This window comes from Pogona vitticeps, chromosome 2 (genome assembly GCF_051106095.1).
Source record: "Pogona vitticeps strain Pit_001003342236 chromosome 2, PviZW2.1, whole genome shotgun sequence".
NCBI lineage: Eukaryota > Metazoa > Chordata > Lepidosauria > Squamata > Agamidae > Pogona > Pogona vitticeps.
Window position 1 is genome coordinate 73420432 of NC_135784.1, and position 26894 is coordinate 73447325.

General features: G+C 42.7%; 1 protein-coding gene across 2 annotated transcripts in view; it reads right to left on the reverse strand.

The window, feature by feature from the left end:
- HRH1 (histamine receptor H1) overlaps window positions 1-11833 on the reverse strand; it is a 39657-nt gene extending 27824 nt beyond the window's left edge. Inside the window, exon 1 of one of the 2 annotated variants that reach the window (XM_020802566.3) lies at window positions 11525-11833. The gene's annotated coding sequence lies outside the window, so the exon portion shown is untranslated. Of the gene's footprint in view, window positions 1-11520 lie in introns of both variants that reach the window. The other variant, XM_078385421.1, reaches the window with a different exon arrangement.
- Window positions 11834-26894: the final 15061 nt, after the last annotated feature.

Here is a 26894-nt window from a genome sequence, read left to right on the forward strand (position 1 = left end):
CCTCGGAAGCCAGCGATGGGGCCTGCTGAGGCCTCCGGAGGCCTCGGAAGCCAGCGATGGGGCCTGGGGGAGGCCCCCACGGGGCCTGCTGAGGCCTCCGGAGGCCTCGGAAGCCAGCGATGGGGCCTGCTGAGGCCTCCGGAGGCCTCGGAAGCCAGCGATGGGGCCTGGGGGAGGCCCCCACGGGGCCTGCTGAGGCCTCCGGAGGCCTCAGAAGCCAGCGATGGGGCCTGCTGAGGCCTCCAGAGGCCTCGGAAGCCAGCGATGGGGCCTCCGGAGGCCTCGGAAGCCAGCGATGGGGCCTGGGGGAGGCCCCCACGGGGCCTGCTGAGGCCTCCGGAGGCCTCGGAAGCCAGCGATGGGGCCTGCTGAGGCCTCCAGAGGCCTCGGAAGCCAGCGATGGGGCCTAGGGGAGGCCCCCACGGGGCCTGCTGAGGCCTCCGGAGGCCTCGGAAGCCAGCGATGGTGCCGGGGGGAGGCCCCCACGGGGCCTGCTGAGGCCTCCGGAGGCCTCGGAAGCCAGCGATGGTGGCGTGGAGGGGACAGTATTTGCTCCATAAGACGCATACACTTCTCCCCCCACTTGTTTTGAGAGGAAAAGTGCATCTTATGGTGCAAAAAATACGGTAGTTCAGCTGGAATGCCATCACCTCCACTGGCCTTGTTGTTAGCCAGGCTTTCTAAGGCCCACTTGACTTCACTCTCCAGGATGTCTGGCTCAAGGTCAGCAACCACGCTATCTGGGTTGTCCAGGACATCAAGATCTTTCTGGTTTAATTCCTCTGTGTATTCTTGCAACCTCTTCTTGATGTTCTCTGCTTCTGTAAGGTCACTTCCATTTTTGTCCTTTATCATGTTCAGCTTTGCATAAAAGATTCCTTTAATATCTCCAATTTTCTTGAACCGATCCCTGATTTTTCCCTTTCTGTTATTTTCCTCTATTTCTTTGAACTGTTCATTTAAGAAAGTCCTCTTGTCTCTCCTTGCTATTCTTTGGAAGCCTGCATTCAGTTTTCTGTAACTTTTCCTATCTCCCTTGCATTTTGTTTCCCTTCTCTTCTCTGCTATTTGTAAGGCCTCATTGGACAGCCACTTTGCTTTCTTGCATTTCCTTTTCTTTGGGATATATATATATTTTTTTGCTGCCTCTTGTACAATGTTACGAGGCTCCATCCATAGTTCTTCAGGCACTCTGTCCACCAAATCTAGTTCCTTAAATCTGTTCTTCACTTTCACTCTGTATTCATAAGGGATTTGGTTTAGATTATGCCTCACTAGCCCAGCGGTTTTTCCTACTTTCTTCAGTTTAAGCTTGAGATTTGGTATAAGAAGCTGAGGATCAAATCCACAATCAGCTCCAGGTCTTCTTTTTGTTGACTTTATAGAGCTTCTCCATCTTTGGCTGCAGAGAATATAATCAATCTGATTTCTGTATTGCCCATCTGGTGATGTCCAGGTGTAGAGTCACCTCTTGTGTTGTTGGAAAAGAGTGTTTGTGATGACCATCTTGTTCTCTTGACAAAACTCTATTAGAATTTGCCCTGCTCCATCTTGAACTCCAAGGTCAAACTTACCTGTTGTTCCTTTTATCTCTTGATTCCCGACTTTAGCATTCCAGTCCCCTAGAATGAGAAGAACATCTTTCTTTGGTGTCAGTTCTAGAATTGGTCAATTTCAGCCTCTTCAGCATGGGTGGTTGGCGCATAAACTTGGACTACTGTGATGTTGAAAGGTCTGCCTTGGATTCATATTGAAATCATTCTCTCACTTTTGAGATTATATCCCAGTACAGCTTTTCCCCACTCTTTTGTTGACTATGAGGGCTACTCCATTTCTTCTACGGGATTCTTGCCCACAATAGTAGATATGATAATCATGTGAACTGAATTCGCCCATTCCTGTCCATTTTAGTTCACTGACACCCAGGATGTCAATGTTTATTCTTGCCATCTCCTGTTTTTTTCTGCATTTTTAATTAATTAATAACACAAACAAACATACAAAACAAATACAGAACACATAATCGGGGAGAATATTTTCCATATATCCATCTAACATGTAATACTGACTACATAAACCATATTGCCCTACTAAACATCTTTAGGCCATATCCGTTTGATATATAATTCTGACTACATAGACCCCAAAGATTAACATACATAAATTGTCAGTATATAAACTTAAACCCCTATTGATCTTATATTCAAGCCACTCTTAATTGCATAGACCAAATATAGTTCATAAGTTACTTAATATTTTCATGTTTCTAGCTTTTCATCAATACCTTCTAAACAATTGTGATCAGAATATGTAATCTAATTTAAGCATTACCTGTACTTATCAACCATTTAAGATATTCAGCAAGTAACTTTTCCATTTTTGTTATATTTCTTTGCTCCATGTATGAACCAGGGATATAAAGTCTCTAAAGATTCTTTCACCTGCGTACCCCTCTATCCAATACTTACCACAAACAATTCTAATTTCATCATAAAGGTAGCTTAACCACACACACCTCCTCACACAAAAGCTCTAGGCCCGCTTAATACATTTCTGAAAGAGCCCCACTTTTACAGGTAAAAAGACATTATAAAACTAATCTTGTCTATATAATCAATATAGTAATTCATTCATATTTAAGCTCTCTCTATATACCATAAGAACCAAAGCATCTATTATTACTATTATTCACTAACCTTTGTAGAATTCATAACTACATATTTTTATCTACTCTTTAGCTTCCCATCTAGCCAAAATTGCTCATAGTGTAATTACTCATATTGCTTTCTGTGTGACTATATCTCTCTCAAAACCAATTTATTTTAGTTATTATTTATTTATTTTATTTATATCCCGCCTATCTGGTCGGTTAAGACCACTCTAGGCGGCTAACAGCATAAAATAGTATAAAAAAGTAATTTTTTCATTTAATCCGCAGGTTACTTCCCCCCCCCTTTCATTTTTGCTTCTCAACTCCGGTATCGTACTTCCAGGATTGATTTCTTACTCCCCTTTTGCCAGTTTTAAAATGCCATTTATGAAATTTCTTTAAGGCATTTTTTATACGATTTACTAATTTCCTCTCAATATAATCCGTATCTTGATTTCCAAGCAACACAGATCTATTTGACCTCTGATCATAAATTTCTGCCTCCAAATTCACCCATGTCTTCCTTTTAGCATCATTTTCCATCAGGAAAACCACTTCATTAGCTCTGGAGCTACTTGTACTTGTCCTCCGCTCTTCCTCAGTAGCATGTTGGATGCCTTCCAACCTAAGGGGCTCTTCTTCCAGCATCATATCTTTTAGCCTTTTGTTTCTGTCCATGGAATTTTCTTGGCAAAAATACTGGAGTGGCTTGCCAGTTCCTGCTCCAGGTGGATTGCGTTTAGTCAGAACTCTCCATTATGACCTGTCCATATTGGGTGTCCCTGCATGGCTTAGCCCATAGCTTCTCTGAATTACTCAAGCCCCTTTGCCAAGACAAGGCAGCAATCCGTGAAGGAAATACTTCTAGGTGAGCTAAAAACAATGATTTGAATGACAATATGACTTGCACAAAAGATCTATCTACCACTAAAGGCTCCTCAGAGCAGAAAAGTCTTTTTTTATCTAGCAAAGAAGTTCTGGCAGCAGAATGGAGGTGCCATTTCCACCCCCTCTTCATTCTCCATGCTCCTTGAAGAGTTTGCCTCCTAGGGTTGGGGTGTTTTCAATAACTCTGTGACACTGTAGACTGCAGGGGAATGAGGAGGAGGTAAAAATCATTCCCTTCCTCCCTTCACATTGACTAGAACAATTTGAGTGGAAATCTACACAACGAATGCACTTATGGTGAGAAGCAAACTCTTTTGCTATACATTCATTTATAGTTTTTACATTTTGCCTTTCAATACAGTGGTGCCTCGCTTGACGACAATAATCCGTTCCAGCAAAATCGCTGTAGAATGAAATGTCGTCAAACGAAAGTAAAAAGCCCACTGAAATGCATTGAAAACCCTTCAATGCATTCCAATGGGTGAAATACCTCACTGTCCAGCGAAGCTCCTCTATAGGGCGGCCATTTTCTGGTGCCTGTAAAGTGAGCAATCAGTCCTAAAACACAGCGGGGAGCCATTTTGCACAGCGGGCGGCCATTTTGCGACCCACTGATCAGCTGTTTTAAAACCATCGTAATGTGAAGAATTGGTTCCCGAAGCAGGGAACCAATCATCATAAAGTGGATTTTCCCCATTTAAATATCGTTTTTCTTTTTACTGTAATTGTCATTGAAGGATGATGTATATTCTTGTGTTTTATTGTTTTATCTTACATTGGAAGCCGCCTAGAGTGGACGAGTAGTCCAGATAGGCAGGGTACAAATCAAATAAACAAACAAACAAACAAACAAACAAATAAAGCGGATTCGTCATGGAACGGGGTAATCGTTAAGCGAGGCACCACTGTAAAATGAATCAAGATGGCAGTGATAATGCCCCTTGACTAAGTGATTCAGGTGGGCGGGGGGAACACTTCCATTTACAGCAAGAGTTGTTGAAACCACATCCCACAATGTGTACAACAGATAAAAGTACTTGCATACTGAAATAGATACACTGATACAGCCTTCTTGTAACTTAACCAGTTATCACCCTCTCATTTTCTTCTATTTTAAAGTTAATAACTTTAAAATTCTATATTATTCTATAATAAAGTTAATAATAATGTTATTTTGGACTAAACAGAAAGGAAAACAAAACGAGAGAAAACCTAATGCAGGACACAATGCACTTGCAGAGAAAAAAACACCAGTGCTCTATTTTCTCAGACACAAAAAACTACTTGCTCAAGTCGCTACAGTACAAACCTGCTTTCAATTCTAATCACAGACTACAGTATCTATATTCTGTAATGTCTGTTTTGGCTTTGAATGAAAAGTCTGTCTAGCCCGACACTTTAGCTGCCAGAGAGATACCTATGGAAAGCCCAAGGCATGAATTGCGCTTATGTTCAAGAGCAATTTCTATTTAGAGGCACACTGTCTCAGATTCATGACTTCATCCAAAAAGACTGAACTACAGTAGTTGCAGGGATAGAACACTGATGAATGTAGCTGCATCCCCATTGCAGCCCCATTGGCAACTTGTCTGAGTAAAATAATTGTGTCCAAGATGTTCACAGGATTTCAAAGACATGGCTATTGCTTTAAAAGGCAAGAAACTTAGAACTGTGAATGAGCAAACATTATTTCAATAGTTCTGTGTTGTCATATAGACTTCAAGTGCATTATAAATATACAGTGGTGCCTCGCTTAATGAGCGCACCGTTTAATGACGAATCCGCATAGCGACGCGTTTTTTGCGATCGCTAATGCGATCGCATTGCGATGTTTTAGGTGGCAAAATATTGCATTGTGATGTTTGCAGAACAGCTGATCGGCGGTTCCAAAATGGCCGCCGGAAGAAGAAAATGGCCACCCGCTCCGTTTTCGCGCCCTGCCCTCGCTTACCGAGGCGGCGAAAATGGCGGCCGGATGGGGAATCTTCGCTTACCGGTGAGTTTTGCCCCCACAGGAACTCATTAAATGGAGCTTAATGCTTTCCTATGGGTCCCCCCCCCCGCATAGCGACGTTTCCAGATAGCGACGTTTTTCCTGGAATGGATTAACGTCGCTATATGGGGCACCACTGTATAAATATATAATATACACAATATAAAATACACAAAAATTCAAAATTGACAAATAAAATTAATAATAATAATAAAACAAATCAATCAATTAATAGCTATTCCGAGCACATTACCATAGTCTCTTGAGACTGAAGGATTCCTAAGTAATTAATATCTATATTCCATACTTCTTTATAAGGTAAAGGTAAAGGTTCCCCTTGACATTTAGTCGAGTCGTGTCCGACTCTAGAGGGCGGTGCTCATCCCCATTTCCAAGCCGTAGAGCCAGTGTTTGTCCATAGACAGTTTCCATGGTCACATGGCCACACGACTAGACACCAAATGCTGTTACCTTCCCACCATGGTGGTACCTACTTATCTACTTGCATTTGCATGCTTTCGAACTGCTAGGTTGGCAGGAGCTGGGACAAGTGATGGGAGCTCACTCAGTCACATGGATTCGATCTTACAACTGCTAGTCCTCTGATCTTGCAGCACAGAGGCTTCTGTGGTTTAACCCGCAACGCCACCATGTCCCCATTATACTTCTTTATACCAATCATTTAATTGAAATCATGCTTTAGTTTTCAGGTTTTAGTTATAATTAATCTTGCAGCTGATGCTAAGTTTGTTATCAATTCTTTCATTGTCCAGTTCTATTGTTCTTTATGAAATATTGACAATAGTGCTATTCTTGGGGTAAACTCTACAGATAACTCCAGGATTTCATTAATTACTTCAAAAATCAGCTTTCGAAACTTCATTACATTTTTACATTCCCACCATATAAAAATCTCCAACATAAATTTGAAATTTTGCCATCCACACAATTCACGTTTAATGGTTTTAAATACCATTTCTGGCATACAATTTTACATTCTTTTATCTCAAATATTTTCCCGTACTTTAGTACTTATTTCCCTTTTTATATGCATTTTTAAAAAATAAATTAAGCATACTAATAAGCAGTTTCCAGTTTATTTGCCTTTATTGGCATATAAGGTTAAATGCAAAACATTTAGTGACATCCTTTTGCAAACCTACAGAAACACTGCCGGGCAGTTCAGCAGTCTGCCTCTCCATTTCCTTTCACACTTATGATCCCAAATCTTTTCTCTGTGTCCGAGGTGTTAACTAGACAGCACAGCTTTCCCTTCCAAGTGAAATGCAGTGCACTTCTTTCTATGAACACCTAACACTTCTAGATAATAGTATTGAGGAGCACAGTTGTGCTGAAGATTATTTTCTATTCAAAAACAATTAGAGTTTGCGTGCTTTAGAAATGCACTGAGTAATTATGCTTGTTCACAGAGTCATTATCATGATTTCCTCTGCTCTAAATTACCATCACAAGCTTACATTTAGTTGTAACAAACACAGCCAAACATTGTCTCTACTTCCTGTTATCTTGATGCACCTTAGATGAGATGGCTGGGTAGCTCAGTGAAATAGGGAGTTCAGTTTCCCACTGTGCATTCGAGAAGAGTCAGCCTATGTGGCCTTGTGCAAGCTGCACAGTTTCAGAATGTCTCCAGAAGAAGGGAATGGTAAACCACTTCTGACTAATCCAAACGTAGAAAACCATGGAGTCCCCATACCTCAGAATTAACTTGATGGCACATTTTATTATTAGTTTTAGGTGGAGCAGAAGCTAGGTTAGTCCAAGTGTCTGGAAAGCCCACTAACGCCCTGCCCAGATGTCCTCAGATCCTTTGCCTACCTTTCTAAGTGCAGAAATAAGGCACAGAGCTCCAGGTGCTAGCTAAGCTGGTTTTGTGTGCTATTCAAAGACCACCAGGTTAGAAGTCAGAGGATTGGAAGAAAAAAAAAAGAAGACACTTGGACACGATCTGGAAAAGCTATCCCAGCAGAAGCCGATTAGGTAGCTTCCAAATTGTTTTTGCTTCTCCTGCACCTTCTTGGGTTTGGGAAGGCAAGAAGAGAGTGAATGGACTGCAGCCACTGTCTTCTACATTCTTAATCCTTCTATAATGATGTTTCCCTACCTTTGAGTTGTGACTCCCTTTTACAACAACCAAGTAACCTGAGAGATCACCCCCCCCAAATATGCACAAAAGGCATTTTAATGGGGTAACCCCCCATTAATAATAGATTTTTCAGAATATAATTCTATCATAATATTTAATATGATGGTTGTACTTGCATCTAGGCAACTAGCGTCAAATTTTGTAGCTGAGTGTTTGTTAAAGCGACACACACCCCAGTCCCTTAATGGCCTCCAGGATGTGGATATAATGGTGAAGGTAAAGGTTCCCCTTGACATTTAGTCCAGTCATGTTCGACTCTAGGGGGTGGTGCTCATCCCCGTTTCCAAGCTGTAGCGCCAGTGTTTGTCCAAAGACAGTTTCCGTGGTCATGTGGCCAGTGTGACTAGACATGGAACGCCGTTACCTTCCCACCGAGGTCTACTTGCATTTGCATGCTTTCGAACTGCTACGTTGGCAGGAGCTGGGACAAGTGATGGGAGCTCCATTGTGTGGGTTTGATTTTATGACTGCTGGTCTTCTGACCTTGCAGCACAGAGGCTTCTGCGGTTTAACCCACAGCACCACCATGTCCCTGGATATAATGAGGATGAGTTAAAACTGGGCAGGTTTTATTGAGAGAGAGAGAGAGAGAGAGAGAGAGAGAGTTTTCTTTCGGAAAGGGATTGTCACCGTTTTCCTTCTCAATGGTCCTCCCTAAGATGACAGCAGCAGCATGGGGCTGAAGTGAGGAAGGGTCAGTATCACTTCAGCTGTGACAGCAACCTTTTCTTCCTGCACAATTTCTGGCCTGGCTCAGAGAGGTTGCAGCTGGGACCCATCTCCCACTACACCCCATCCCAGCTCCACATCTGTGCCAGCCAGCCAGCCACCCACCCAGAGCCAAGGAGGAGGAGCTGCCACTGCCAGAGGGCAGCATGCAGCCAGGGAACCCCAGGTACCCCATTGTGAGAAGCAAAGAGAGCTTGGCTCTGGGATGAGCCAATGAGGGAGGGGCAGGAGGCATGCAGAAGGGAGCAGGTGGAGTGAGTTGAGTATGATGTGTTCTCCTCCTCCAAAAACTGCAGCAACCCTCCAGAAAATATTTTGTGACCTCCTGTGGGAGTTGTGACCCATAGGTTAGGAACCTGTGTTTTATAGCTTTGGATCTGAAACAACCCACACCACATATTAACAGTTTTTATGAGTTGTATATTCTAGGGCAGTGGTCCCCAACCTTTTAAACCTCGCGGACCAGCTGGGGAAGGCAGGACACCCCCGCGCTCGTGCACATGCGCGAAGGAGCAGACGCTTTCTTTCTCATGTGCATGCACAAAGGAGTGGGAGAGTGTTCATGCAGGCGCGCATGCTCATGCGCGAAGGAGCAGGAGCGTGCTCGTGTGGACACACACATGCTCATGCGTGCAGGGCAGCACTGCGCTTGGGGGCACTCATGTGCATGCACGAAGGGGTGGGGGAGCGCTTGCGCAGGCACAGGCAAGCATGCGCAAGTGGGCTGTGCAGGGGGAGCGCGTGCGGGGGTGGAGGGAGGTCTGTCTTCATAGCCTAGTCCAGCTCAGGCCACAGACCAGGGGTTGGGCACTTCTGTTCTAGAGGATGGATATTTCTCTTCTTTTTCTTTATTACCCCACTAACATCCAGTGTTGGATACAGGACTCCACTTTTTGCTTCCACATATTTCTGTTCTGCTCTGTTCTAATCCATGCCAACTGGACTTTTACTATCCATCAACCTAGTTTGCAATCTTCCCCTACTCTTTCTTCTGATCCAAGGTTGCCACTGATGCATTCCTTTATTCCATCTACATGCCTCATGGCATGGTCTGCCCACCTCTATTTTAATTATGCTACCGTGTTACCCCAAAAATAAGACAGGGTCTTTTTGCTCCAAAACCCACATTAGGCCTTATTTTCAGGGGATGTTTTATTATTTTCATGTACAACAAACTACATTTATTCAAATGCAGTCATGGCATATTCTGGGTGCTGCACAATGGTGGAGGATGGTGTTTCCCTTAATTAGGGCTTATTTTGGGGGTAAGGCTTATATTACGGGCATCCTGAAAAATCCTACTAGGGCTTATTTTCAGGTTAGGTCTTATTTTTGGGGAAACAGGGTATTTGTTCTTTTAGATCTATTATTTTGTCTCATGTCAAATATCCTGGTTTCTTTATCCATTAATCTGACATTTGGAATCAGTCTTTCCATTGCTCTTTGTTAGAGTCCAGATCTATGCAGCAGTACTGACAAAACACATTGATTGTAAATGAATTTTCTTGATTTTAGATTTTTTGTGTTTTAAAGGATTTTACTTCATTTACCAAAAGCTAACCATACCCTGAGTACTTACTGGAAGGACAGATCCTGAAGCTGAGGCTCCAATACTTTGGCCATCTGATGAGAATAGAAGACTCTCTGGAAAAGACCTTGATGTTGGGAAAGAGTGAAGGCAAAAGGAGAAGTGGACGACAGAGAATGAGATGGTTGGACAATGCCATCGAAGCTACCAAAATGAATTTGACCCAACTCCAGGAGGCAGTGGAAGACAGGAGGGCCTGGCGTGCTCTGGTCCATGGGCTCACAAAGAGTTGGACACAACTTAACAACAACAAACCATACAATTCTTATTTGTTTCTCCACTTTTGCTCTCTGATTAGAAGTTTGGCATTTCTTTGCCTATCTTTTACCTATAAAATGTCAAAAACTGATACATTTTAAAACATTTGTTTAGAAAATTGACAGGAGAGAGGTATTTCTCTCTCTCCCCCCCATAACTTCTACTATCACCTTTCAAGAGCAGATTTCACAGAAGACTCAGCCATATGAGTGGTTGCTTCAAACCGATATTTCATAGTACAAAACTGGATTGACCAAAGATATATTAAAATGCAATTTGTTTTACCTATGACAAAGCATTTGCAGTAGAACTGTCTTGCTGTATCCATGCTTAAATTCAAGTCAGTTACGAGAACCCAAGGTTTTACTAGAAGATTGGGGTTGTTGACAAAACTGAGTCACTGTAAGAGACTGGCTGAATTACTGTGGCACTGGATTTCCTGAGAATCTAAGGCAGGATGTTGTTTATCATGTCTTTTCATCAAGCAATCTCTAATTTTCTGAAGTGCAACCAATTTTGGAGATATTGAAAGCACTGTGACTTTTTATAGATATGGGCAATCTGAAGGACGATTTTTCAATCAGTACCAGCACCAGTGGCAGTTTTCCCATGAAGGGTAAGCAGCTGATAGGCTAGGCCAAGTAATTTTCTTTGGGACCCTAGTATAGGGTAGGAAGGAAGGAGCCCAACCTCACTCTCCAGGTGCCCCGGGGTCGAAGGGCTCCTGCACTGGCAGGTGAACAGAGATCACGCCTGTCCCATATTTTCTCGTTCCCGTCTCCAGCGAGGTATTGGGAGTCGATTATCATCCGCTGTCTGCAGGCGCCAGCCTTAGCACTCCGGGATTGAGGCTTGCTTCGCTTATAAATATTTCGAGAATTTCCTCACAGATTAGCTCCTTTTTTGGAGTACACGAACTAGAAAGCGCCGCCGTCGTTGAAACGGGCGAATTCCCCTCTTTTTTCCACTCGGCCACACGCCACCCCGGGGGCTCTTTCCGGCAACTCTTCTGTGCTTCCGACGACCTAAAGGCACGACTTCTAGTCCGTTTCTTAACCCCTATTACCCACCTGATGTTTTTTTCCAATCTGTTCCCTCATTGGAGAGGAAATAAATAAATAAATAAATAAATAATTGCGCCCCCCCCTCCGGCACCGCCACCCGGCATAGTACTAGAGACCTCCTCTCGATCGGAAGGGCAGGTTCGCCCGGCCGCCTCCCCCCCCCCCCGCCTCGCAGTCACTCACCGACCTCGGGTTCAGACCGAAGAAACTTTGCCCCGCCGCGAAGCCCGCCAGAGGCTGCGAGCGGATCCCCGAGCAGGAGGAGCGCGAGCCGACGAAGCCCGCTCCCTCGCGCCCGCCAAGCCGGAGAGGGAGCCACTGGTTGCCGCTGGTGTTCACACCCACCAGCGGCGGAGGGAAAGAGGCGGGAATCCTCCCAGAGAGACGCACACACGGCCCGGCCGGTCCTCCCAGCTCCCTTGGTCGTGACGCCTGGAGGTTTCTTCTCGGCAGTCGGCAAAGGGAGCACCTCAGAGAGGGACACCCGGCTGAGCGCCTCGTGCGTGCGTGTGTGTGTGTGTGGGGGGGAGGAGTGCAGGAGAGCCCGGCTTTCGGTCGCGGGGGTGTGCCGGTCCTTAGCTCTTCCGACGGTTCTCGCTCAGACCGCGTCGCCTTCACTTCACTTCGCTTGAGGAGAGAGAGTGCAGCGGACTCCTCTCAGCCGACTGCCGGCAGCGACCGTCTCGGAATGAGGACGCGGCGCCTTTCTTTACCAGCCGCCGTGGCTATCACTTTCCCTCCTCGCCCACGCTCGCTCGTGGGCTCGTTTCGACCGGCCCTCTCCTTGCCCAACAGCCCCTCCTCGCGGGGACCGTACTTCCATCTCATTCTCCCCCCGCCCGCGCGCGCTTTCCTTGCGCACTTTTCTGCAGGAGCTCGTCCTCGCCCCTCTCCACGTCCTCGCCCTCCGTTTGTTAGCAACCGGTGCACGAAGAGCCCCAGGAGGCTGAGCTTCCCTTGGCCTTAGGGAACCAAATCTATGTTCGTAAACCCCCCCCCCCCCACATTTATGCATGTTCATGCTCACTCCAAAGACTTCTTCCGAAAAGGCCAAGTAACCATGGCGCGTCAATTTGACAGGGATTTGTTTTAAATAATCGGATGGATGCAACAAAGAGGGTCACGTCTTCCCAGTAGAGAAGAAAGGGGCGGGAGGTTGGTTTTAAAACGGTTTAGTTTAGAGCAAAACGGATCAGGGAGGTAGGGAGAGCAGGCTGGAAAAAGAGATGCTGGTGAGAAAGCACAAAGGACTTTGGGGCCGGATTCATTGGACTTGTTGGAAAGTGTTTCCAGGTCTCTCTCAGGATGGTTGAGGCAACATTAGAAACTGCAGAACAGCTTCCTGAAAAAGAAGTTTGCTATGTGTTATTATCGAAGATCAATTCATAAAAAAAACCTAGACCTTTAGAACGACCATTTTCAAGGGTGGGCTGTTTGGCGCCCTGGGGGCCCCTGGCACATTTGAAATGGGGGCACAGACTGGGAAGAATTCTTCTCACACTACCTTATAAGGTTTGTTATGCAACTTGTTCAATCTTGATTTGACTTATATTAATATTTTGCTTCTATCCAGAAGCAGGGTTTCATCACAGCGAGGTTTTGGGAGAGCTCCTGAAACTGATCAGGACTCCTCGGTTTCAAGTCTCCCAATGTAGGGAGGAAAAGGACAGTCCGTGAGGAAAAGCTGAAGCAGCAGAGTCGACAGAAAGGGGAGAGAAGTTCGCGGAAACTGCTTCCCCCCCCCCCCAAGTCTTATCTGAGTGCATGGGTTGAAGAGAAAGCCATATTGGGCAAAGAGCTGGGAACACCCCTTGCAGAGAGCAGAGGAGTACAGAAAGATTTTGGAAAATATTCTGACCAGGACTCTTTAAGTCAAGATATGTGTTTTATATAAAGAAACTTTTCTGGACCTAAAACAATGATATAGAAGAAAGTTGGGCTTAATGAGTCCGTGAAAGTGGATTAGATCCTATAATTCTTCAAGGTGTGGTAGAAGTGAGCCTCCCCCCCATCCTTCAGCCTCAATCAGAAAAAAAAGAAAGAGGAGGAGGAAGAGGGAGAAGGGGAGAAAGTTTTTTGTGAATGAGTTGTTTTAAAAGGACGTGGTGGCACTGTGGGCTAAACCGCAGAAGCCTGTGCTGCAGGGTCAGAAGACCAAGCAGTCGTAAGATCGAATCCACGCGATGGAGTGAGCTCCCGTCGCTTGTCCCAGCTCCCGCCAACCTAGCAGTTCGAAACTATGCAAATGCGAGTAGATTAATAGGGACCACCTCGGTGGGAAGGTAACAGCGTTCCGTGTCTAAGTCACACTGGCCATGTGACCACGGAAGATTGTCTTCGGACAAACGCTGGCTCTATGGCTTGGAAACGGGGATGAGCACCGCCCCCTAGAGTCGAACACGACTGGACAAAAATAGTCAAGGGTGTTTTAATTCAAAGGTAAAGACTCACAAGTATAATGCTGATGGATGAAACTAGAATCAGAGAAGAGAACTCTGGAACTTCTGAACATAGGAAGAGTTTTAGATTGTTGTCACAATCCAAGATATCCCAGGCATCCTCTCACCAGGGGCAAGGACACCAGGACCCAGTCCGCCACACAGAGTATCAAGTCCAAAAGCACTCCCTGCACAGTTGGTCGTGACCAAGCTGAGGCAGGAGCACAAGGCTGAGAACATGGAACAAGAACAAGGTGCCGAGATGCAGGAAGTAAGCAGAGGTCAGAACAGAGGCCAAGGCAGGAACAGAAGCAGGTGTAGGAACAGCGGGGTCAAGAGACAGAGATGTAGGTGCCAAGCAGAGGCAAGAGCAGGGACCAAGGCAGGAGCAGGAATGGATGCAGGAATACTGGACCTTAATGACTCTGGCGCTCAGGAGCAGCAAGGCAGTCAGCACAGTCAAAGATCTTTGTTGCTGAGGCAAGTTCTGGGAGGGAGAACTACTCCTTCAATAGGCCTTCCCTCCAGATTTTCAGGTGAGCCTCATGAGTGGCTCAGCAGCTGCTACACAGACCAGGGCCTGAGTCTGCAAACAACAGGCCATTCCTGGAACAGGCTGGCACCATTCCTGCAGCTGCCAAGGCAGTGTGGGTGAGATCCTGACAATTGTGTAACATCATCGGATCTGGAGGCACCTCTGTTTCCTTTGGAACCAAGGTGGAGGCAACCCTCCCTCCCTCCTGTAGCCTGGAGCAGCTTTGATTGGAGGGGGAGAGGAAAGGAGAAGGACATTAAATGAAAGAAACTAAAGAAGACAAAGCCCCACTCCCTGGTTATCTACCCCTAACTACTGAGGCTGGGGAGAAGGATTGAACTGCTGATATTTGCCTCAGGGCACTGTCTGTTCCTTTAAACACTCGTCGTTTTGACTTGTGGACTGGGAACATTTTAATGAGAGACAAGTGCTAATCTATGTTTTGGATGGGCTACCTAAACAGTGTTGTATGAAAGAAATGTAAGGCAGCAGTGACACCTGCTTGAAAAAAACCCAAACAGCATCTTAAAAAATGTTTTTGGAAGTATGGCAGCAAAGGGAGGAAAAGAAAAAACCCCAAGAGGCTCACCTGAGCAAGAACAAAGTCTGTATAAATTGTTGTAGCAAGAGACACTTAAGGATTGGAAACAGACCCAACTAAAAACCTGGATGGTTAAGCAGGCCTTTCCTCCAGTCAATACTTAATTTCTTTTATCTTCACTTATTCTTTGTTACTTTCCCATCTTGAAGAATTTGTCTACTGTTTATTTTTATTGTATATTGTTTTATATTGTTTTACTTTTCTTATTTTGGTATATGTACCTGTTTTTTATATTGCCTGGAAGCCGCCTAGAGTGGTCGCAATGCCCGGATAGGCAGGGTATAAATAAAATAAAATAAATAAATAAATAAACTATGTTATCCACATGATTACAGCAGATACAAGGAGAAATGGCTCATATATTTTAACAAATCAAAGATTTAGGGATGCAACTGACTGATATTAAACACCAACTTAAAGAAAATAATGTACTTGGGAAAAAATTACCTCTGTTATCTTTAATGTTTTAATTTCATTGACAATAAAATTATGTCAGTTAAGCCATAAATATCCACCACTAACCACTCACTTGATTTACAAAGAATATTTTATTTCATTTAACAGTATTTATACCCCAAATTAAATGCATTATGAAACAAATTAAATGAAATGTAATAAATTAGACAAATTTTATTCAGTCATTCAAATTATCTACTGAATTAATCAACATCATGTTTAAAGTTTTAGAAGGGGTAGCCATGTTAGTCTAGGCTAGCACCTCAGGCAAAAGCAAAACAAAAATAAAAAATAAAGAAGATAAAAAATCTGGCATCTTGAAGACGAACTACTATATTTTGTGAGCTTTCATGGACAAGTCCACTTCTTCAGATTTCTCTCATTGCCAACCTGTTGCTCCACTGCACTGTTTCCATACATTGCATGGTTTTGTAAAAACCCAAACGTCCTGGCCCCGCAGTGTGTGCTGCCACGAGATAAATGAGCGAAGGGAGACACACTAAGTACAGTATCTGCCTCTCTGCAGGCCTGGCTCTTTTCCATGCATCATGGTACCAAAGCATGGTGGGAAGGGCAGTCTCTGAGTTTGCCAACTTCAGAACATGCTTGGATTCCAAGGTTCTCGCCCAGGAACCTCTTAGGTCTGGTCCAGACCCCTGGTGCCTCTGGACCAAGAAGGGGACTAGATTTTAAAAAGAGGGACATCTGGCCAAAATCCAGCCCAATGGGCACATGAATTCCAAGGGGCTCCTGGAAGGCAGGCACTTCATGACAGGACTGGTGCTAAGTAGCAGAATTTTTAGCACTCTGGGAACCTGCTTCGTAATCTCTTCTGCGGTGCCTTGGCTCTGAAACTATCTCACAGCTAATCACAGAAGAGATTTCTTCACAGATCACCACATAAGAAAACAGAGAGCTTTCTTTCCTGCTTCCACCACTACTATCATAACCACCACCTCTGACTTCTGTTCAAGTTACCTTAGGCATGAGTATAAAACATTACTGACCTGGGTATGCTGGCCCTACTTGCTGCTACCTGTACTACTGCTAATGGGAAAATGGAAGAGTGAGTGGGAGCACGAAATGAAGCCATTCCTTAGGCTTGCCCACCCTACAAAGTGAAAGGCAGAATCCCCAATCAGTTGTTACTGAAATGTGTGGAAACCGAATGCACTAACTCTGCCCCTCCATCATTGCTTTCATCACAGAAAGAGATGGTCTGGAGAGAGAGAGAGAGAGAGAGAGAGAGAGAGACTTCTTTATCCATGTAGGCACCCCATGCAAAATGGAATATTTTGGAACCAGCTGTAGGGGTACTGTTCACTTGGTTCTGTGAGGCTGATTTCTAAACAAGCACTGCAAACACAATCAACTTTGCCAAGATTTGCCATTTAAATCAGATAAGAAAAATGATGATAGTGCAAACCCAGTCCAAAGTGAATGCTGAAAAAGAAAATTCTGTGGTTCCCTGCACAGACAAGATACCAAAGCACGTGTCACCCACAGAAAACAAAGTTCCCAGAAGTCTTTCTAATCCAAATGTGTGAGGAGTCAAATTTCAGGATAAAACTATCTTTTAACACCTTTCAAAGTCTTTCTGGAGACAAAATCTTTAAGGCTCCAACATGAAATACAAGGACAGGAACAAATCCTACAAACTCAGGGATTCGTCTTTTCATTGCTCCTCCTCCACGCAGATGTGGAAATTCTGTTACTTGAATCAAGGACTAAGTCCAGCTTATTTCTTAGGTGCTTCATGGCGTAGTGGTTAAATTATAATTACAAAACTCTGCTCACGGTCAGTGCTAAATCTCAGTGGATTCTGCAGTTGGCTCAGGGTTAACTGAATCTTCCATCCTTCCAAGATCAGTTACTTCATGGAATTACAACTCTCACTATGTTGCGGTTTATCAGCATCATCATCATGATGAAAGGTAAGATCCAAGGAGTTAGTGTTAACAGCAAATGTCGACTCTGCTAAGAAAAAGATGAAACTGTCACACCTCATCTTTACAAAGTTGGACATGATAGAATGGCAAAGTTAGTGCACTGGTCATTAGGCAAAAGCTATAACTTGCCAGGCCCCAAAAAGCTGTGGGAACATCAGGTAGAGAAGGTGTCAGAAAATGCGGAAGTCAAGATCTTGTGGGATTTCTGGATCCAAATGGATATATACCTTGAACTTAACACACCAGACATAGTAGTAATAGAATGAAGAAATGTCTGGGTCATTTACATTGTAATTCCAGGGGATGCCAGAGTTGAAAATAAAGAATTGGAAAAACTAAGTAGAGAGACCAGGCAATCAAAACATCTCGCCTCTGGAAGAAACACACCTCAGTGGTCCCCATAGTCATTGGAGCTTTGAGAACAATATCAAGAAATTTCACGCAGTTGCAGAGCTCAGAAATCAGACCATCAGAGCTACAAAACCCGGCAATATTAGGAACATCATACATACTGTGCTGATATTTAACAGATGCTTAGATTTTTGGTTAAAACTTGTATCTGTTATACAATACTAGTCAATGCTTTTATAATTTTGACTGTGCCTGGAGTTTTTGAATAATAATAATCTCCTCCATGGGCACAGGCCTTGTTGAGGCGGAGGGGCATGAGCGCTTCAGTGAGATTGAGAGCTATGCTGAAGGGTCTCCCAAGCCAGATAGGTGAGAAACCAGACCAACTGTGTCCACCAACCATCAATTATGATGAGAGGAAATAAACAGAAGTCCATACCAGATTGTTTGTTGTCCGGGTCAACAAGGTCTGATGCTATAGCCGTGTCAGATGCTATAGCCCCTGGGCAATTGGTGACAAATGGGCTCAGCAGACCCTGTTGAGGGACCAGGACAGGCTGCTGCAAAGCTACTGGAACAACACAAATGCAAACATGGACTCTCACCAAAAATTGAGAAATTATGAAATATTATTATGAGGCAAACCCAACAGCCTGTGGTTTTCAAAAAAAAAAATGATGGAAATTTGGAAAAGGAAACACACAAGTAGTGACAGAATTGAACAACGATTAATGGACCAGAGAAGGTTTTCATCCAGAGTAAAGTGTTTTCAGAACTGGAATTGCAAGAACTAGAAAAGGTGGCAAAGATGCCAGAGATGAAAATAAAGAATTGGAAAAACTAACTAAGTACAAAGACCTGGCAACTGAAACATCTTACATCTGGAAAAAACACACCTCAGTGGTCCCCATAGTCATTGGAGCTTTGAGAACAATATCAAGAAATTTCACACAGTACTATAAGCAGTTGCAGAGCTCAGAAATCAGACCATCAGAGCTACAAAACCCGGCAATATTAGGAACATCATACACACTGTGCTGATATTTAACAGATGCTTAGATTTTTGGTTAAAACTTGTATCTGTTATACAATACTAGTCAATGCTTTTATAATTTTGACTGGCCCTGGAGTTTTTCAATCATCATCATCTGATTGTACTTTGAAGAGAAGAGTCCTCTTGGGGGTGGAAGTCTAATTAGTCCTGTAATTGGAGGCATCCTTTATTTTGGCTGCCCACTTCAAGTCCAATTTAAAGAGACAGAACAGGCATAGAGACTCTGAGGTTGCCTATTGCCAATTAGCATCTTGACAACTGACTGCAGAAATGCAGAGACCATATGATCCCAGTCTTCCCACCCCATCCTATATACTAGGAATACTGTTCCTGTAAAATTGTAGTAATTATATATTTCCATCTATTTGGGTATCTGTATCTATATATATGGAAAGACAATACTTAATTCAGAAGAATCAACATGGTTTCTACAAAGGCAAGTCCTGTTTCATTAATCTTCCAGAGTTCTTTGAGAGTATGACAACCATCTTCATCAGTGTAGTAACTACAGTGTACTTGGAGTTTCAAAACATATTTTGCAAAAGTTCCTTGCCAGAGACTCATGGACAGATTTAAAAGTCATTAAATAAAGTCATTAGAAAAGTCACAAGACATACCGGTACTATCCTCTTGTGGATAGTTAACTGTTTACAGAAGAGGAAATGGGGAATAGAATAATAGTTTTACAGTGAAAAGTCTTAAAAAGCAGGCCTATCCAAGATAAGTATACTGAGGCCAGTGCTTTCTAGCATTGTCAGAAATGACTGGGAGTTGGGAATGAGTATTATTATTAACAATAATCTTAGAACAGAACGTCCCTGTTGAAGTGCTGAAATGCTGTAAAGAGATCATCACCACTGAACTGTATGAAATCTTCTGTCTTTGCCAAAGGGAAGGCAGAGTACTACAAGAGATGAAGGATGCAAACATTGTCACATTGTACAAGAACAAAGGCGACAGGGGCGACTGCAATAACTACCATGGCATTTCTGTTTTCAGCGTTGTAGGGAAGCTGCTTGCCCATGTTGTGCTGAAGTGGCTCCAGGTGCTTGCAGACAGAGTCTATCCAGAATCACAGTGTGGATTTTGAGCTAATAGACCCACCACTGACATGGTATTCTCCCTCAGACAGTTGCAGGGGAAATGTAGGGAACAATGACAGCCACTCTTTGTGGCCTTCATAGATCTCACAAAGGCTTTTGATTTGGTTAACAGGGACGGTCTTTTTAAATTACTTCCCGAAACTGGATGTCCACCTTGACTCCTTAATATCATCAGGTCCTTTCATGAGGAAATGAAGGGCGGTGTAGTTTTTGATGGCTCAACATCAGATCCCTTTGACATCCAAAGTGGAGTGAAACAGGGCTGTGTCCTCGCACCATCCCTTTTTGGGATCTTTCTTGCTGTCATGCTGAAGCATGCTTTTGGAACTGCAACAGAAGGTGTCTATCTCCAGACCAGATCAGATGGAAAGCTCTTTAATCTCTCTAGATTGAGAGCAAAGACCAAATCCATCTGAAACGCATGCAGGACTTCCTCTTCACCAATGATGCAGCTGTTGTTGCCCATTCTGCTGAAGACCTCCAACAACTTATGAATCATCTTAGTAAGGCTAAGACTTTGGATTAACAATCAGCCTGAAGAAAACACAAGTCATGGGCCAGGTCGTGAAGTCACCTCCCTCTATTACCACCTACACACAAGAATTGGAGGTTGTTCATGACTTTGTGTACCTTGGCTCAATGACTCTCTCCCTAGATGTCAAGCTGGATAAACGCATTGGCAAAGCAGGTGTACCATGTTCTCTAGACTCACAAAGAGAGTATGGCTTAATAAGCTGACGGCATATACCAAAATCCAGGTCTATGGAGCCTGTGTCCTGAGCACACTCCTGTACTGCAGTGCGTCCTGGACCCTTTGTGCACGGCACGAGAGGAAGCTGAACACATTCCATACATGTTGTCTCCAATGCATTTTTGGTATCACCTGGCAGGACAAAGTTCCAAATAGAGCAGTCCTAGAACAAGCTGGAATGTTTAGCATGTATACATTACTAAAACAGCGACGTCTATGTGGAATCAGACATCACTGAAGATGAATGATGGCAAATTCAGAACAAATAAAAATCAAGACTCCTTCGTACAGAGCATGCTTTAATTGTGCATGTTGCTATCACAAGATGAAGTGATGGCCACTAGAAGGGGTAGTTTTAAAAAGGAATGGGTACATTTGTGGAGGGTGAGGCTATCAGTGGCCACTAGTCTTGATAGCTATATACAGTATTACCTCCAGATTTCTGATCATGAATCCTTCCTGCTGGGGAGCAAGAGGTTACTGTCCTCTCATGTCATTCTTTTTGGCTTCCCGGGGCATCTGGATGGTCACTGTGGGAACAGAGTTCTCGACTAGATAGGACTCTGATGTATTTACTGTGAAAAGCAAATGTCCCTCTATTTATGTCTTTCCTCTGTCTCCCAGCATCACATGAAAACAGGAATATGTATGTGAGTAAATCTGTTCATTGGTTTGCTACCTTATTAGGAGATGCAAATAGTTTTTATTCCATTCTTAGTGGTCTCAGTGTCCTCTAGTAGTCCCTCTCAGGAAGACTCCTCCTTAAAGGAGCTTTCCACTAGGTGAAGGAGCCTCTGTAGTTCCAAAGCCCACCATCCTTTGAACCTAGACTGTGTGTCTTGGCAACTATAGACAAGCTTTCTCAACTAATTCCTTTGGCCGTGTACTTTAAGACAGTGGTCCCCAACCTTGGGCCTCCAGATATTCTTGGACCACAACTCCCAGAAGCCTTCAACACCAACTCTGCTGGCCAGGATTTCTGGGAGCTGAAGTCCAAGAACATCTGGAGGCCCAAGGTTGGGGACCACTGTTTTAAGACTTCCACCCCAGGTAGTACACCCAAATGACAAAAGTAGGTAGCACAGCTCTGTGGCTAAGACACTTTCTTTAGGCATCAGACCCTTGTCAAGACTCATGCTTGGGTAAAATATAAAAAAAATTATTAAAAAAGTTATAACAAGTATAAAGTATTCAAAAGGAAGTACAAATTGTTACAATGCAAAGCATGCTCAAGTAGAGTCTACTGTGTTAGTAAACCCCAATAAAATAATAAAATCTAATTTTTTTAAATTGCAGCTATTCTAACAGCTTTATTGCCTCCAGGTAATCATGGCTATTTGTCTCTGTCAATCATCAACCCTAACTGACAGAAAGGTAAAATGGTCTCCCGCCTTCTTCTCCACACTCCCTAAACTCTGCTTTCTATATTTTAAATCAAGGTCTCTTCAGCACAATGTTATCCAATCAGTTTAAAGTTCTTTGTTCAGAACTCCACGCCCAGAATGTAACCTTTCCAAAGTCCAGCCCCTTAGTTCTCATGAGTCTCTGCTGACAAGCAAATAAGATGGAATTTAGTGTTTGTCTTCTGGCATGACTTTGAAGTTAGTCTGCAGCAGACAGGAACACAGGAAAAGAAATTCTCTTTCCCAAGCACCTGTGGAAGTCCTGAAAAACAAATACTACATATTCCATTCCCTTACAGTCCCTCTTGGTCCACCTTCCTATAATAACCTGTTTCCCCGAAAATAAGACCTAACCTGAAAATAAATCCTAGTATGATTTTTCAGGATGCTCATAATATGAGCCCTACCCCAAAAATAAGCCCTAGTTACATGAAACCCCGCCCTCCACCATTGTGCAGCAAACAGAAGATGAAATGACTGTATTTCAATAAATGTAGGTTGTTGTATATGAAAATAATAAAATATCCCCTGAAAATAAGCCCTAATGCAGTTTTTGGAGCAAAAATTAATATAAGACCCTGTCTTATTTTCGGGGGAAATAGGGTAATGATGCCAAGTACTAAGTGTGTGCATACATGCACATGTACATATGTATCCGTATATACTGGTGCAATTCCAGAATCTTGAAAGGGGAAATTCAAGAGGATCTTGTTAAGATGTTTAAGCATGGATGAAACTAGTAGTGGTCTTTGGTCAGCTGTATAGTCATTCTCTAAGAGTCTGATCCAATGCCAAGACCTGCACAACATTTTTCTGTTTAATATTTCTCATACAGAGGTATCTTAAAGTCACATAATACATTTAAAATATGTTAATACTTCAGTGAAACATTCTTAACCTTTCCAGATTTTAAGCCTATGATGCCACTCATCATGGAACAGTTTAAACTGGGCAGAAGATTTCAGGAAGCTCTCTAATTAATTAATCATGAAAATGTGAAACAATTGGCTTGTAGAAGAGCCAAAGTGATCAAGATAATTTCAAAATGCTGAACTGAGAGCTATAAAGAGCCACAGAGGGAAAGTTAATAAAAAATAAAATAGAGTGCAGTTGAAGGGACATGAGTCACAGAGCCTAGGGATTTACTACTGGGGTAAATGCAAATAAGAGGAAAATTCAGACCATGTTATAGAATAAAATGGCTTCATAGTGAATATAAAATAGATGTAGATATTGAAAGGAGGCAAGTGTGAGGAAGTTGTATTTATGCAAAATGTACCTGAAATACCTGGACTGTCCCTTGCTACAGGTCTTCCTTGGTGTGCCCCAGATATAGTTAAATAATTCTATAGATTTAATTGGGTTTTTAAAAACCATTATACATATTTTATACAAGCTAGTTCACTGTGTTAATTTCAAGATTCATATGAAATACGTGAATTGGCAACAACAGAGCATGAACATTGTTATAACAGTTTTTCTGCAAGATGGTTTTCAACATGTTTGAAATGTTATAAATATTTATAGCCACTATCTGAGTCCTAAGAATAATTCTGATTTCTAAGAAGTGGCATCCTTTCTCAAACGAAAAACATTGCTTATAAAGTGCTATAATGTCCTGTTTTAACAGTGGAAGCTTTACAACTAGTCAGTCTTAAATGTAACAATCTGTTATTAGTTACTATAATATTAAATGTTCCAGTTTAAATGATTTAGAATATTTCTCTCTCGTGCTTTATGATATAGTTGGAAGACTGAGTGTGATCTCTTGTGCATTGCCATTTATTTACTAGGAGCCTTTCCAGCAGTTGTTCCCCTATTGTGGAAAGCCTCCGCCCAAAAGGCTGATCTGACCCTGATGCTCACTTACTTTTCAAGATCAATAAAAAACACTTTTGTTTTTCCATGTTTTTGAAGGCATAACTCTTTTTTACTGATAAGCATTGTGGACTGACTTTGCTACTACAGATTGTTGAGCTGTTTTGACTTTCCTTTGTTTTATTGCCTTTAATGGTTTTTATTTATTTATTTATTTATTTATTTATTTATTTATTTATTTATTTATTTATTTATTTATTTATTTACTTATTTACTTATTTACTTATTTATTTATTTATTTATTTATTTATTTATTTATTTATTTATTTATTTATTTATTTATTTATTTATTTATTTATTTATTTAATTTATTTAATTTATATGCCGCCCACTCTACCCAGAGGTCTCTGGGCAGCTTACAATAATTAAAATTCAATACAATAAAAATAAAATAATTAAAATACAATTAAAATACAATATAAATTGTCATCATCAGGACCCACAGTTGATGTTATTTCAATTAAAAGCCTTCTGGAACAGGAAGGTTTTGACCTGGCGCTGAAATGTCATCAACGTCGGCGCCAGACGAATTTCAGTTGGGAGGGCATTCCATAGTCTGGGGGCAGCTGCCGAAAAGGCCCTTTGTCTGCAAGCCATCCCTCTTACCTCTTTGAGGGGTGGCTCTTTCAAAAGGGCCCCCTGGCTAGATCTTAACTGCCAGGTAGGCTCATATGGAAGGAATGTTTTGATGTGAACTGCTTTATAAATTAGCTTATTAAAAACACTGTCAAAACTTGGCAAAGAAATACAATTCTATCACATAATGAAAATAGGGAAAACACTAGTGTATTTCATTGTGGAATCTGATCAGCACTAGTGCAATCTAAAGGGAAGGAAAAAGAATTTTAGGATCTGAAGAGTCACTTGAACTCTCTGTGAAGATTTTCTGTCATCCAGGTGAAGTTATCTGGAAGGTGAGTCATGGCAACTGGACTTTTTTCTTATTAGGTTGAAATGTTTTGCTATTCATCCAAATAGCTTCTTCAGTCTGAGCAGAGTTGGAAATCAACATGGAGGATATATCAGGGATCTCCTACCAACTCCCCTCAAACTGAAGAAGCTACTTGGATGAGTAGCGAAACGTCTCAACCTAATAAGAAAAAAATCCAATTGCCATGAATCAACTTTCAGTGACTTAAACTCTTTGGCTAGCAAAATTCTAACCATCTCTCCTCCTTTCTCAATTGCTGAAATAGTTTTTCCTGAACTGACACCTGTTTTCTTTTTCTGCTTCTTTCCATCATTTGTTGTAAATTATCTTGTAAGAATGACCTTGTAATCCATGTTTGGTGTTAGTATCTAGCATAGTTTTCTATGCTATTTAACATCTGCATGAAACCACTCAGAGAGATTGTCCAATGTTTTGGAATTTGTTGTCACCAGTATGCAGATGACACCCAACTCTACTTCTCTTTGCCGCCTAAATCCAAGGAAGCTGTTTTGGCTCTAAATCGGTAACAGACTGGATGAGGGTGAATAAACTGAAACTTAATCCAGACAAGACAGAGGTGCTTCTGGTCAATCGAAAGACAGATCAAGGAAAAGGGATGCTGAATACGGTTACACTCCCTTTGAAAACAGAGGTGCATAGCTTGGGGGTGCTCCTGAATTCATCTCTGAGCCTAGATGCCCAGTTTCGGCAGTGGCCAGAAGTGCATTTGTACAATTTAACCTAGTGCACCATCTATGTCTGTTTCTGAAGGTTAATCTGGCCATTGTCATACATGCCCTAGTTACCTCCAAGCTGGATTACTGTAACATGCTTTATGTGGGGCTACCAATGGAAAGTATCAGGAAACTTCATCAGGTCCGAAATGCAGCAGCCAGATTGCTGACTGGGGTTGGTTACAGGTATCACATGACCCTCTGTGACAGCAGTTCCACTGGCTGTCAATCAGTTTCTGGCCACAATTTAAAGTGCTGGTTTTAACCTATAAAGCCCTGGGTCCAAGCTATTTCAAAGACCACATCTCCCATTATGAGCCTGCTTGGATGTTAAGATCATCAAGAGAAGCCTTTCTCTCAGTCCCACCACCTTCACAGGTGCATATTACGGGGACACAGGAAATAGACTCAAATTGTGTTCGGTCCCATTGGACAGCAATGTTATTGCTGCGCAAAGAGAAAGGGGTGTAGGTATGCCCTGCTCTGTCAGCGGGACCTGGCTGTTGTGTTGTCTGTTCTTACTATGAAATGCTCACCCATGAGCCAGGAGGGCGAAGTGCTGTAAGGTAAGAGGAATTGCCCAAAGCTCCAACCTAAGAATGCTGTCTAAGGCCTGTGACGGGGACCACGTCTTCTGCCCTGTGTGATCCAGGTGGTTGGCCCCTCCACCAAGCCTGTGAAGGTGCATCTGAAGTGACCCATATTTCCTCTCAGATTACAAAAGGAAAACCTTTGTTGAGAAAAAAAGCCTTGTCCACAATGCTGTAAGTGGCTCTAACCATCAACATTAGTGAAAGTAAGGGTGGGGGTAAACATTTTTTAGGACAAGATGTATAAAAGTATTCCCAAAGAACCATCTAATGTAAAAATATTGAAATACTAATTTACATATGAAAAAGTTGTCACAGACCTTACCCTTTTTTCTTGTGATGCAAGGTAGAAAAGATAATATGGGTGCCCTGTTTGTGGTTTCTGTTGTGCTACTTGCTAACTTCTTAACGTAGACCTCAACTACATCCATATGACAAACGAGAAAACACAGACACTGTAACAAAGGACAGAGTCAGACACAGGAGCTAATGATTTGATGATGGCTCCCAATGAAAGATGGGAGGAAGGATATATATTTGAAGAGAATGAAATATATCAATGTTGCTGTGGAAGAGTAACTGGGCACATGATCTTCCAGTTCTATGATCAGATTTTGGCTCCACTGGTTATCCTCAATGGTTTTCAGGGATGTCCTCAGAAACAGCAGAAGCTTCTGTTACAGCATCAGGATAAGAAACCAGATGGCAGGTTTCTGTATAATCATTGGCAACTGGACAGTCCAACACAGCAGCTTTAAAGGATTGTGTCTCTGACGGAGATTA